Source organism: Oncorhynchus kisutch, linkage group LG24, assembly GCF_002021735.2.
Source record: "Oncorhynchus kisutch isolate 150728-3 linkage group LG24, Okis_V2, whole genome shotgun sequence".
In the NCBI taxonomy this organism is placed as follows: Eukaryota; Metazoa; Chordata; class Actinopteri; order Salmoniformes; family Salmonidae; genus Oncorhynchus; species Oncorhynchus kisutch.
The window spans coordinates 38233121-38245176 of NC_034197.2; the positions used below are offsets into that span (position 1 = coordinate 38233121).

Sequence of the window (12056 nt, forward strand, 5' to 3'; positions counted from 1 at the left end):
AGGGTGAGTGCGGGGAGGAGGAACAGGGAGTACTGGGCTCTGGACACGCACAGGAAGCCTGGTGCGGGGGGCTGCCACCAGAGGGCTGGTGCGTGTAGGTGGCACTGAATAGACCAGACCGTGCAGGCGCACTGGAGCTCTTGAGCACCGAGCCTGCCTAAGGCTCGATGCCCTCTCTAGCCCGGCCGATACGAGGAGCTGGAATGTACCGCACCGGGCTATGCATCCGCACTGGAGACACCGTGCGCTCAACAGCATAACACGGTGCCTGCCCGGTCTCTCTCGCTCTCCGGTAAGCACAGGAAGTTGGCGCAGGTCTCCTACCTGGCTTCCCCATACTCCCTGTGTGCCTCCTCCCAATACATTTTTGGGGCTGCCTATCGGGCTTCATACCGTGCCGCCGTGCTCGTTTCGCCAACTCCATTCTCCTGTAAACCCTCCTCGCACTGCTCCAGCGAATCCCAGGCGGGCTCCGGCTCTCTCCCTGGGTCGACCAGGTAGGAGACCTGCGCCAACTTCCTGTGCTTACCGGAGAGCGAGAGAGACCGGGCAGGCACCGTGTTATGCTGTTGAGCGCACGGTGTCTCCAGTGCAGATGCATAGCCTGGTGCGGTACATTCCAGCTCCTCGTATCGGCCGGGCCGATAGGCAGGCTCGGTGCTCAAGAGCTCCAGTGCGCCTGCACGGTCTGGTCTATCCAGTGCCACCTACACGCACCAGCCCTCTGGAGACCTGTGTATCTCTTCCGAAGTTGTATAGTCCAGATTCTGCTCCCATGTCCAGAAATCCTGACATCGCTGCCTCTCCTGCTCCTGCCTGTTGCCATGCTGCTTGGTCCGGTGGGTGGTTCTGTAACGGTTTTCTTCCGTTGAAGGAGAGGAGGACCAAAATGCAGCGTAGTTTGTGTCCAACATGTTTAATAAAAGACGATAACGTGAACAACTACACAAATACAAAATAACAAACGTGGCAAAACCCGAAACAGTCCTATCTGGTGCAGAGAACACAAAGACAGGAAACAACCACCCACAAACCCCAACACAAAACAAGCTACCTAAATATGGTTCCCAATCAGAGACAATGACTAACACCTGCCTCTGATTGAGAACCATATCAGGCCATACATAGAAACGGACAAACTAGTCACACAACATAGAATGCCCACCCAGCTCACGTCCTGACCAACACTAAAACAAGGAAAACACAAAAGAACTATGGTCCGAACGTGACACAAACAGACACATTAAGGAGGAGTACTGGCATCATTCAGCTTTCCCACTTGTCATCAATCACTTCAATATCTAGAAATGACATTAATTCAACCAGTTTGAGCCCGGTGGTGTTTTTGAATCATTCCTATCACTCTCTTGTTGAGTTTCCGTGTGTCTGCAGTATCCGTTAGGGTGGAGAATGACGGAAGTGTTTCGTTGTTCAACCCGTTCTGTCCAGTGTTCAAGAAGTTCAGGAATCAGGAAACTCTCTATAGTTTTGTGGCCCAGCAGCATTGTTGGGCTAAGAGACAGGGGGGTCATTGTGTTCGCTATCATATTCACAGGTCATAAACTGCTGCTGTCCTGCATTTCCCCCCTTACGTCACAACCTTCTGTCACAACTTAACCTTCACACATCACTGTTTAAACCCCATGACCACAGCCACAGTCAAGTTAGTTGAGAATGACATAAAATTGTGAATTTTTCATAATATTGCTTTCACAGCGAACAAAGTGTCATGTTTTTTCCAATCAGAAAATGTACAGTACCAGTCAAAAGTTTGGAGACACCTACTCATTACAAGGTTTTTCTTTATTTTTACTATGTATTTCTACATTGTAGAATAATAGTGAAGACATCAATACTATGAAATAACACATATGGAATCATGTAGTAACCAAAAAAGTGTTAATCAAATCCAGATATATGTTATATTTGAAATTCTTCAAAACAGCCACCCTTTGCCTTGAGCACAGCTTTGCACACACTTGGCATTCTCTCAACCAGCTTCATGAGGAAGTCACCATGAATGCATTTCAATTAATAGGTGTGCCTTGTTAAAAGTTCATTTGTGGATTATCTTTCCTTCTTAATGTGTTTGAGCCAATCAGATGTGTTTTGACAAGGTAGGGGTGGTATACAGAAGCCCTATTTGGTAAAATACCAAGTCCATATTATGCAAAAACAGCTCACATAAACAAAGAGAAACAACAGTCCATCATTACTTTCAATCCTGAAAATGTCAAGAACTTTGAAAGTTTCTTCAAGCGCAGTCACTTAAGCCATCAAGCGCTATGATGAAACTGTCTCTCATGAGGACCACCACAGGAAAGGAAGAAATTACCTCTGCTGCAAAGGATAAGTTGATTAGAGTTAACTGCACCTCAGCTTGCAGCCCAAAGAAATGCTTCAGAGTTCAAGTAAAAGACACATCAACTGTTCAACTGTTCAGAGGAGACTGCGTGAATCAGGCCTTCATAGTCGAATTGCTGCAAAGAAACCACTACTAAAGGACACTGATAAGAAACACGAGCAATGGATATTAAACTGGTGGAAATCTGTCCTTTGGTCTGATGAGTCCAAATTTGAGATATCTGGTTCCAACCGCCGTGTCTTTGTGAGACGCAGAGTAGGTGAACAGATGATCTCAGCATGTGTGTTTCCCACCGTGAAGCATGGAGGAGGAGGTGTGATGATGTGGGGGTGCTTTTCTGGTGACACTGTCAGTGATTTATTTAAAATTCAAGGCACACTTAACCAGCATGGCTACCACAGCATTCTGCAGCGATACACCATCCCATCTGGTTTGCACTTAGTGGGACTATCATTGCTTTTTCAACAAGACAATGACCCGAAACACACCTCCAGGCTGTGTAAGGGCTATTTGACCAAGGAAAGTGATTAAGTGCTGCATCAGATGACCTGGCCTCCACAATCACACGACCTCAACCCAATTGAGATGGTTTGGGATGAGTTAGACTGCAGAGTGAAGGAAAAGCAGCCAATAAATGCTCAGCATATGTGGGAACTCCTTCAAGACTGTTGGAAAAGCATTCCTCATGAAGCTGCTTGAGAGAATGCCAAGATAACTTGCAAAGCTGTCATCAAGGCAAAGGGTGGCTACTAAAATATTAATCTAATATATAATCTAAAATATTAAAATATATTTGGATTTGTTTAACACTTTTTTTTATACTACATGATTCCATGTGTTATTTCATAGTTTTGATGTCTTCACTATTATTCTACAATGTAGAAAATAGTAAAAAATAAAGAAAAACCCTTGAATGAGTAGGTGTGTCCAAACTTTTGACTGGTACTCTATGTCCTACAGCAATCACTGTAATTGTGACTGGTAATGTTTTATCACACGATTCTGATTCATAGTTCATCTCACGTAGAGCTAGGAGGGAAACTGGATAAATGTGTCCACACTCCACCCCATTTGTAAATAAAAGAGTAATACCTGGTATGATTCCAAAACATTTGGAGAAATGCCCAATCAGCATGGTCGTCTTTAAAACCTCAAAATACCCTATTTCACCTTCTGAGCAAGTTTGCTAATCCTCTCAAATTGTGAGATTACTTCATGTGGGTATAAAAAAAGTAACACAAATTATTTATTATATTCTATAGTTACTCAATCATAACTCAATGTTTATAGACCCTGAATTCATGTCATTTTGTGTTGTTTTTTATTTTATTTTTGTTTTATCTCTGCCTATTTTTACTTCTGAAACGTAAGAGTGAAAAGTTCATGCTGTGTTTGAGTTACCCTATGGCTTCTGTCTGCTCTCTAAAGGTTAATAAATCTGGATGGTCCGGTTTTTGCTGGATTTCTGCAGAACCGGAATATCAAGGGAGAACTGGCCTGGGCATCCGTGTTTGTGTTCTCTAGCACCGCTCAGACCTGTTTCCCCTGGGGTGGAGATGAGGGGGGGGGGGCTTTCCCTTGTGTGTATTTCCTCTCTCTCTCTCTCTCTCTCTCTCTCTCTCTCTCTCTCTCTCTCTCTCTCTCTCTCTCTCTCTCTCTCTCTCTCTCTCTGTTACCTTATCCATCTCTATCTCTGGCACTGACCAACCAGCTCTCCAGAGCTAAGGAGGAGAAGAGACAGACTAGACTGCAAGGGATTGACAGACAGAAGGACAGACAGACAGAGTGACGGGTCTTCGTTGGGGACCTGGAAAAAGGTGAGTGTGCCTGTTGACGGTGTGTGGTGGGGAGCTGGGGCCTGTAAAGTTGGGACGGGTTGCTGGGTGGGCCGGTGCCAGGAGGCATGCTGGGCAGGAGAGTCTATTCATTAGCATACAGGAAAGGACTGTTTCCTTAAGAGTCCTTCTCATTGAATCCTCGTTAGAACAGGGAATACATAGACAATGGATGGAAATGAGGATTCATCTGTATGATGAAGGACAGGATGACATTCAATTACATTATTTACAGTTATATATATATATATATTTATGGTAAATGTTATCTTCTTCCTAACAGCGTCTTGTATGATCATTGATTGAACCACATGGTTGTTTTGAATAACAAAACAGTGTAGTGAAGTGTGCATTTGTTCCCATTGAATTTGTCAGACGACGGGTTAATGGTTTGTGGATTAACGGTGATATAAATCCGTGGATTAACGGTGATATAAATCCGTGGATTAACGGTGATATAAATCCGTGTGTTGATTTGGGGGCAGAGGAGGTGACAGAACAGGAAAGGAACAGTTAGTTACTGTAGCCTGTGTATTTTCTCAGAGCACAGATATTTAACATGTTGTGACAATAACCTATTGTTGGGTCCTATGTCTATTTCCCAACACTGTGTTGTACAGGATTGTAGGATTAAAGGTGGCAATCTGGGATTGCGACCTCCATTTTTATGTGTGGATAAAACTTGTTGAAAAAACTATCATGTTGAGCTAACGGAGGGCAGTCCTTACATCGATAACTCTGTCGATAAATATAGGAGTAGTTCAACTTATCTTCCCTATCCCCCCCAACTGTTTACCCCAAAAAATGTTGGGATGTCCAATCAGTTGTTTTTCGATTCCTGGATTTCCCTCCTTTTTTTTTACTTCAGGAACCATATAACTGAATCTATATTTCTATTTCTATAGAAAATGTAGCCTTGTCGTTGCATACATGAGTGTCTGTCTGTCATTGTCTAATTTCGCCAAATATGTTCCAATTCTGTGACGGATCAGGCAGACCGATGCAGGGCAGAGCTACACAGCTACACAGCTACACAGGTATACAGCTACACAGGTACACAGGTATACAGCTACACAGGTATACAGCTACACAGGTACACAGGTATACAGCTACACAGGTATACAGCTACACAGCTACACAGGTACACAGGTACACAGCTACACAGGTACACAGCTACACAGCTACACAGCTACACAGGTATACAGCTACACAGCTACACAGGTACACAGCTACACAGCTACACAGCTACACAGCTACACAGCTACACAGGTACACAGCTACACAGCTACACAGCTACACAGGTATACAGCAAAACAGCAACACAGCTACACAGCTACACAGGTACACAGCTACACAGCTACACAGGTATACAGCAAAACAGCAACACAGCAACACAGCTACACAGGTATACAGCTACACAGGTACACAGGTATACAGCTACACAGGTATACAGCTGCACAGCTATACAGCTAGAAAAGCTACACAGCTACACAGCTGCACAGCTACACAGCTATACAGCGAGAAAAGCTACACAGCTACACAGATACACAGATACACAGCTATACAGCTATGCAGAAAAGCTAGAAAAGCTACACAGCTAGTACCCATTTCTGTTCTATAGGTGTATATACATTTAGACCACTAGGACAGATACAGATACATAGATTTGGATATGAGTAATTCAGGTCTATTGATCTGTGAACTCTTAAAAAAAAGTAGAGTAGATTATTGATAACTGAAAATGGACCTCGATCAATCTACAATGTACATGTGTGTAATATGTGTGTATGTCACAGTTTGAACTGAGAGCCTGTTAAGCAACACTCTGTGAGCAGGGAAAGGCAGACCGTTGGACAGACAGGTCTTCTCTTGCTTTGCTGCAACATTTGGGACAGTTAAGACAACGTATCCCGACATGCTGCTTCTGAGAACAGCTCAGATCAAAAAATGCTTCACGGTGTTTAGAGTGTGTTGACACACCCTCTCACCCTCCCCTTCTATTGGGAATTACGCAGAGACAAGTAAAAAAAATAATTAAATAGAGAAGAAGGCCTGAGTTAAAACAAATGGTTTATGTTATATTAAATAAAAATGTCCATGGAATAGTCAACAGCATTGATCCTCACAGAACATACTGTACTACTCCACTAGACATGTTATAGTCTACTGTACTGCTCCACTAGACATGTTATAGTCTACTGTACTGCTCCTCTAGACATGTTATAGTCTACTGTACTGCTCCTCTCCTCTAGACATGTTATAGTCTACTGTACTGCTCCACTAGACATGTTATAGTCTACTGTACTGCTCCTCTAGACATGTTATAGTCTACTGTACTGCTCCACTAGACATGTTATAGTCTACTGTACTGCTCCACTGGACATGTTATAGTCTACTGTACTGCTCCTCTCCTCTAGACATGTTATAGTCTACTGTACTGCTCCACTGGACATGTTATAGTCTACTGTACTGCTCCTCTAGACATGTTATAGTCTACTGTACTGCTCCTCTCCACTAGACATGTTATAGTCTACTGTACTGCTCCTCTCCTCTAGACATGTTATAGTCTACTGTACTGCTCCTCTCCTCTAGACATGTTATAGTCTACTGTACTGCTCCTCTAGACATGTTATAGTCTACTGTACTGCTCCTCTAGACATGTTATAGTCTACTGTACTGCTCCACTAGACATGTTATAGTCTACTGTACTGCTCCACTAGACATGTTATAGCCTACTGTACTGCTCCTCTCCTCTAGACATGTTATAGTCTACTGTACTGCTCCACTAGACATGTTATAGTCTACTGTACTGCTCCTCTAGACATGTTATAGTCTACTGTACTGCTCCACTAGACATGTTATAGTCTACTGTACTGCTCCTTATTGTTTTATATGTTGTGTTTCATGGCCTTATTTTTGTAATAATGACAGGACTACAGTGGCATCTTACAGCATATTGTGTCATATTATTAAATGTTCCCTGTTCTATCAATTAAACGTAGACCTGTAGGACATAAGATAAGGGAAATCTACTTACAAGTCTCAAGTGATATTCTCTCTCTCTCTCTCTCTCTCTCTCTCTCTCTCTCTCTCTCTCTCACACACACACACACACACACACACACACACACACACACACACACACACACACACACACACACACACACACACACACACACACACACACACACACACACTTGTTATCATTTCCAATATCTCTGCATAAGTTTGCCTCCTATTCGTGGAAGTTAAGGCCTTAAGGCCTGCTGCGCTGTGGCATGCTCTTGTGGAAACCTGAACCTATGCTTTGGTTGGTTTTCTTCCCCAGTTGAGGACATTTCTGTTGTGGATGACAGCTGAGAGAGAGAGAGAGGGGTCCTGTGTAAACGTCGGCTGTGACAGCAGTGTTTCCATGGCTCTGGATGGTTTCAACAATCTCCTCCACAAACTGAGGGAGTCCCACGACCGAGAGGTCCAAAGTGAGTGATCAATCCTTCTGCGGTGTCAGTGTTGCTGATGATCTGAGATGTGAGCATGGTACCACACAAGACAATACTATATAATTCATATTCTAACATTATCTAACTGTCTATCAATCCATCTACAATCTCTCTCTCTCGGTCCCTCTCTCCCTCCCTCTCTCTCGCTTTCCCTCCCTCCCTCTCTCTCTCTGTCTCTCTTTCTCTCTCTCTCCGTCTCTCTCTCTCTTTCTCTCTCTCTCCATCTCTCTCCACCATCTCTCTCCACCATCTCTCTCTCTCTCTCTCTCTCTCTCTCTCTCTCTCTCTCTCTCTCTCTCTCTCTCTCTCTCTCTCTCTCTCTCTCTCTCTCTCTCTCTCTCTCTTTCTCTCTCTCTCCATCTCTCTCTCTCTCTCTCTCGCTCTCCATCTCTCTCCACCTCTCTCTCTCTCCACCATCTCTCTCTCTCTCTCTCTCTGTCTCTCTCTCTCTCCCTCCCTCTCTCTTTTCCTCTCTCTCTCCCTCTCTCTGTAGAATGGCAAGAGAAATTGCAGGAGCTAACCAATAAAAAGGGCTGGTAAGTAAATGCTGAGTCCATTTCAAAACACATTACTAAAAGGTGATATATTGATATGTGGAAGAAGTAGTGATACCAGGTGGTGCAGGTAGGCAGCAACACCGCTGTCACACTGATCCTCAACACGGGGGCCCGACAGGGGTGCGTGGTCAGCACCCTCCTGTACTCCCTATTCACCCATGACTGCGTGGCCACGCACGTCTCTAACTCAATCATCAAGTTTGCTGATGACAAAACAGTGGTAGGCCTGATCACCAACAATGACGAGACAGACTACAGAGAGGCGGTGAGGGCCCTGGGAGTGGGGTGGCAGGAAGATAACCTCACACTCAATGTCAACAAACAAAGGAGCTGATCGTGGACTAAAAACGTTGAGTTCCTCGGCGTGCGCATCACTGAGGACCTAAAATGGTCCTTCCAGACCAACAGTGTGGTGAAGAAGGCGCAACATCGCCTCTACAATCTAAGGAGGCTGAAGAAATTTGGCTTGGCCCCTAAGACCCTCAGAAACTTCTACAGATACACCATCGAGAGCATTCTGTCGGGAGCCACCGCATGGCTCTCCAGAGGGCAGTCAGCCCAACGCATCACCAGGGGCACACTGCCTGCCCTCCAGAACATCATTAAGGACCTCAGCCACCTGAGTCATGGCCTGTTCACTTTGCTGTTCACTTTGCTACCATCTCGAAGGTGGGTACAGGTGCATCAAAGCTGGGACCGAAAGCTAATAAATAGCTTCTATCTCCAGACCATCAGACTGTAAAATAGTCACCACTAGCCGGCCTCCTCCCAGTACCCTGCCCTGAACCTTAGTCACTGTTTCTAGATGACTACCACCCAATACTCTACCCTGCACCTTAGAGACTGCTGCCCTAAGTACATAGTCATTGAACACTGGTTACTTTAATAATGTTATAGTAGCTCATTCTGTTATTTCTTAATTCATTTCTCTTTTAACTTTTTTTTAGGGGAATTATGTGGATATTGTGGTGTATTGTGTATTACCGCACCGTTGAAGCTAGAAACGACCGTTACACCTGTGATAACGTCTACAAAATCTGTGTGTGCGACCAATAAACTTTGATTTGATTCACTAAAGGGTGAAATGTTGATGTGTGGGAGACGTATTGATACCTGTTGGTGTGCTGGTCTATGTAGTGACACAAAGAGAATGGAGGAGCTGTTCAACAGGAACCAACAGCTGAGAGAGCAGCAGAGGTTACTCACAGACAACATCAAACAGCTGGAAAACAGGTGGGTGGTGTGTGTGTGTGTGTGTGTGTGTGTGTGTGTGTGTGTGTGTGTGTGTGTGTGTGTGTGTGTGTGTGTGTGTGTGTGTGTGTGTGTGTTGTATGGGCATGTAGCAATGTGTCTGTCTGTGTTTGGGGTATTTTATGTAGCTCAGTTGGTAGAGCATGGCACTTGTAATGGCAAAATAGTGGGTAGGATTCCCAGGACCACCCATGTGTGAAATGTGAATGACTGACAAAAGCCCCTGCTAAATGGCATGTAAATTATAGTATTACATCATTTTTTGTGCCACCAATGTGTGTGTGTCTGTGTATATGCTGTTTTAAAGTAACTGTCCAGTGAAAATATCACTTTTAAAAGTTTATATTCTGTTAACCCATACCCAAGTAATGTTCTTGACTCATCTTATACTTGTATTTGTGGCCAACGCATAAATTAAATAAAAAATAAATAAATCCCAACTTAAACTTGTATCTCAAACATACCGTTATAGAAATGCTTGCTATTTATTTGTGTTTTTAACTCTTTATTGTTGGAAAAGGGTTGATAAGTTTTCTACGGTAAAGTCTACACATGTGGTATTCGGTGCATGTGACGAATAAAATGTGATTTGATTGGATATTTCCTCAAAGAGAGAATGATGTCATCCTGCCTTCATTGGCTGAGCTGGCCAATCAGCGGTCTACTCGTATGAATATACTTAATGACCGGTATGCTCCCACACCATTCTGTTATCGTGGGTATGCTCCCACACCATTCTGTTATCGTGGGTATGCTCCCACACCATTCTGTTATCGTGGGTATGACCATACCATTCTGTTATCGTGGGTATGCTCCCACACCATTCTGTTATCGTGGGTATGACCACACCATTCTGTTATCGTGGGAATGACCACACCATTCTGTTATCGTGGGTATGACCACACCCTTCTGTTATCGTGGGTATGACCACACCATTCTGTTATCGTGGGAATGACCACACCATTCTGTTATCGTGGGTGTGACCACACCATTCTGTTATCATGGGTATGGCCACACCATTCTGATATCGTGGGTATGACCACACCATTCTGTTATCGTGGGTATGACCACACCATTCTGTTATCGTGGGAATGACCACACCATTCTGTTATCGTGGGTATGGCCACACCATTCTGTTATCGTGGGTATGACCACACCAGTCTGTTATCGTGCGTATGACCACACCATTCTGTTATCGTGGGTATGACCACACCATTCTGTTATCGTGGGAATAACCACACCATTCTGTTATCGTGGGTGTGACCACACCATTCTGTTATCGTGGGTATGACCACACCATTCTGTTATCGTGGGTATGCTCCCACACCATTCTGTTATCGTGGGTATGCTCCCACACCATTCTGTTATCGTGGGTATGACCATACCATTCTGTTATCGTGGGTATTTTCCCACACCATTCTGTTATCGTGGGTATGACCACACCATTCTGTTATCGTGGGAATGACCACACCATTCTGTTATCGTGGGTATGACCACACCCTTCTGTTATCGTGGGTATGACCACACCATTCTGTTATCGTGGGAATGACCACACCATTCTGTTATCGTGGGTGTGACCACACCATTCTGTTATCATGGGTATGGCCACACCATTCTGATATCGTGGGTATGACCACACCATTCTGTTATCGTGGGTATGACCACGCCATTCTGTTATCGTGGGAATGACCACACCATTCTGTTATCGTGGGTATGGCCACACCATTCTGTTATCGTGGGTATGACCACACCAGTCTGTTATCGTGCGTATGACCACACCATTCTGTTATCGTGGGTATGACCACACCATTCTGTTATCGTGGGAATAACCACACCATTCTGTTATCGTGGGTGTGACCACACCATTCTGTTATCGTGGGTATGACCACACCATTCTGTTATCGTGGGTGTAGCCACACCATTCTGTTATCGTGGGTATGACCACACCATTCTGTTATCGTGGGTATAGCCACACCATTCTGTTATCGTGGGAATGACCACACCATTCTGTTATCGTGGGTATGACCACAGCATTCTGTTATCGTGGGAATGACCACACCATTCTGTTATCGTGGGTATGACCACAGCATTCTGTTATCGTGGGAATGACCACGCCATTCTGTTATCGTGGGTATGACCACACCATTCTGTTATCGTGGGAATGACCACACCATTCTGTTATCATGGGAATGACCACACCATTCTGTTATCGTGGGTATGACCACACCATTCTGTTATCGTGGGTATGACCACACCATTCTGTTATCGTGGGTATGACCACACCATTCTGTTATCGTGGGTATAGCCACACCATTCTGTTATCGTGGGTATGACCACACCATTCTGTTATCGTGGGTATAGCCACACCATTCTGTTATCGTGGGTATGACCACACCATTCTGTTATCGTGGGTATGACCACACCATTCTGTTATCGTGGGTATGACCACACCATTCTGTTATCGTGGGAATAACCACACCATTCTGTTATCGTGGGTATGACCACACCATTCTGTTATCGTGGGTATGACCACACCATTCTGTTATCG

General features: G+C 44.4%; 1 long non-coding RNA gene across 1 annotated transcript; it reads left to right on the forward strand.

Moving 5' to 3' along the window:
• The first annotated feature begins 4014 nt into the window (after positions 1-4014).
• Positions 4015-9498, forward strand: LOC109880576 (uncharacterized). Its single transcript, XR_004205318.1, has 4 exons — positions 4015-4182; positions 7529-7679; positions 8194-8236; positions 9395-9498. It is a non-coding gene; the product is annotated as an uncharacterized LOC109880576 (long non-coding RNA).
• The last annotated feature ends 2558 nt before the right edge of the window (positions 9499-12056 follow it).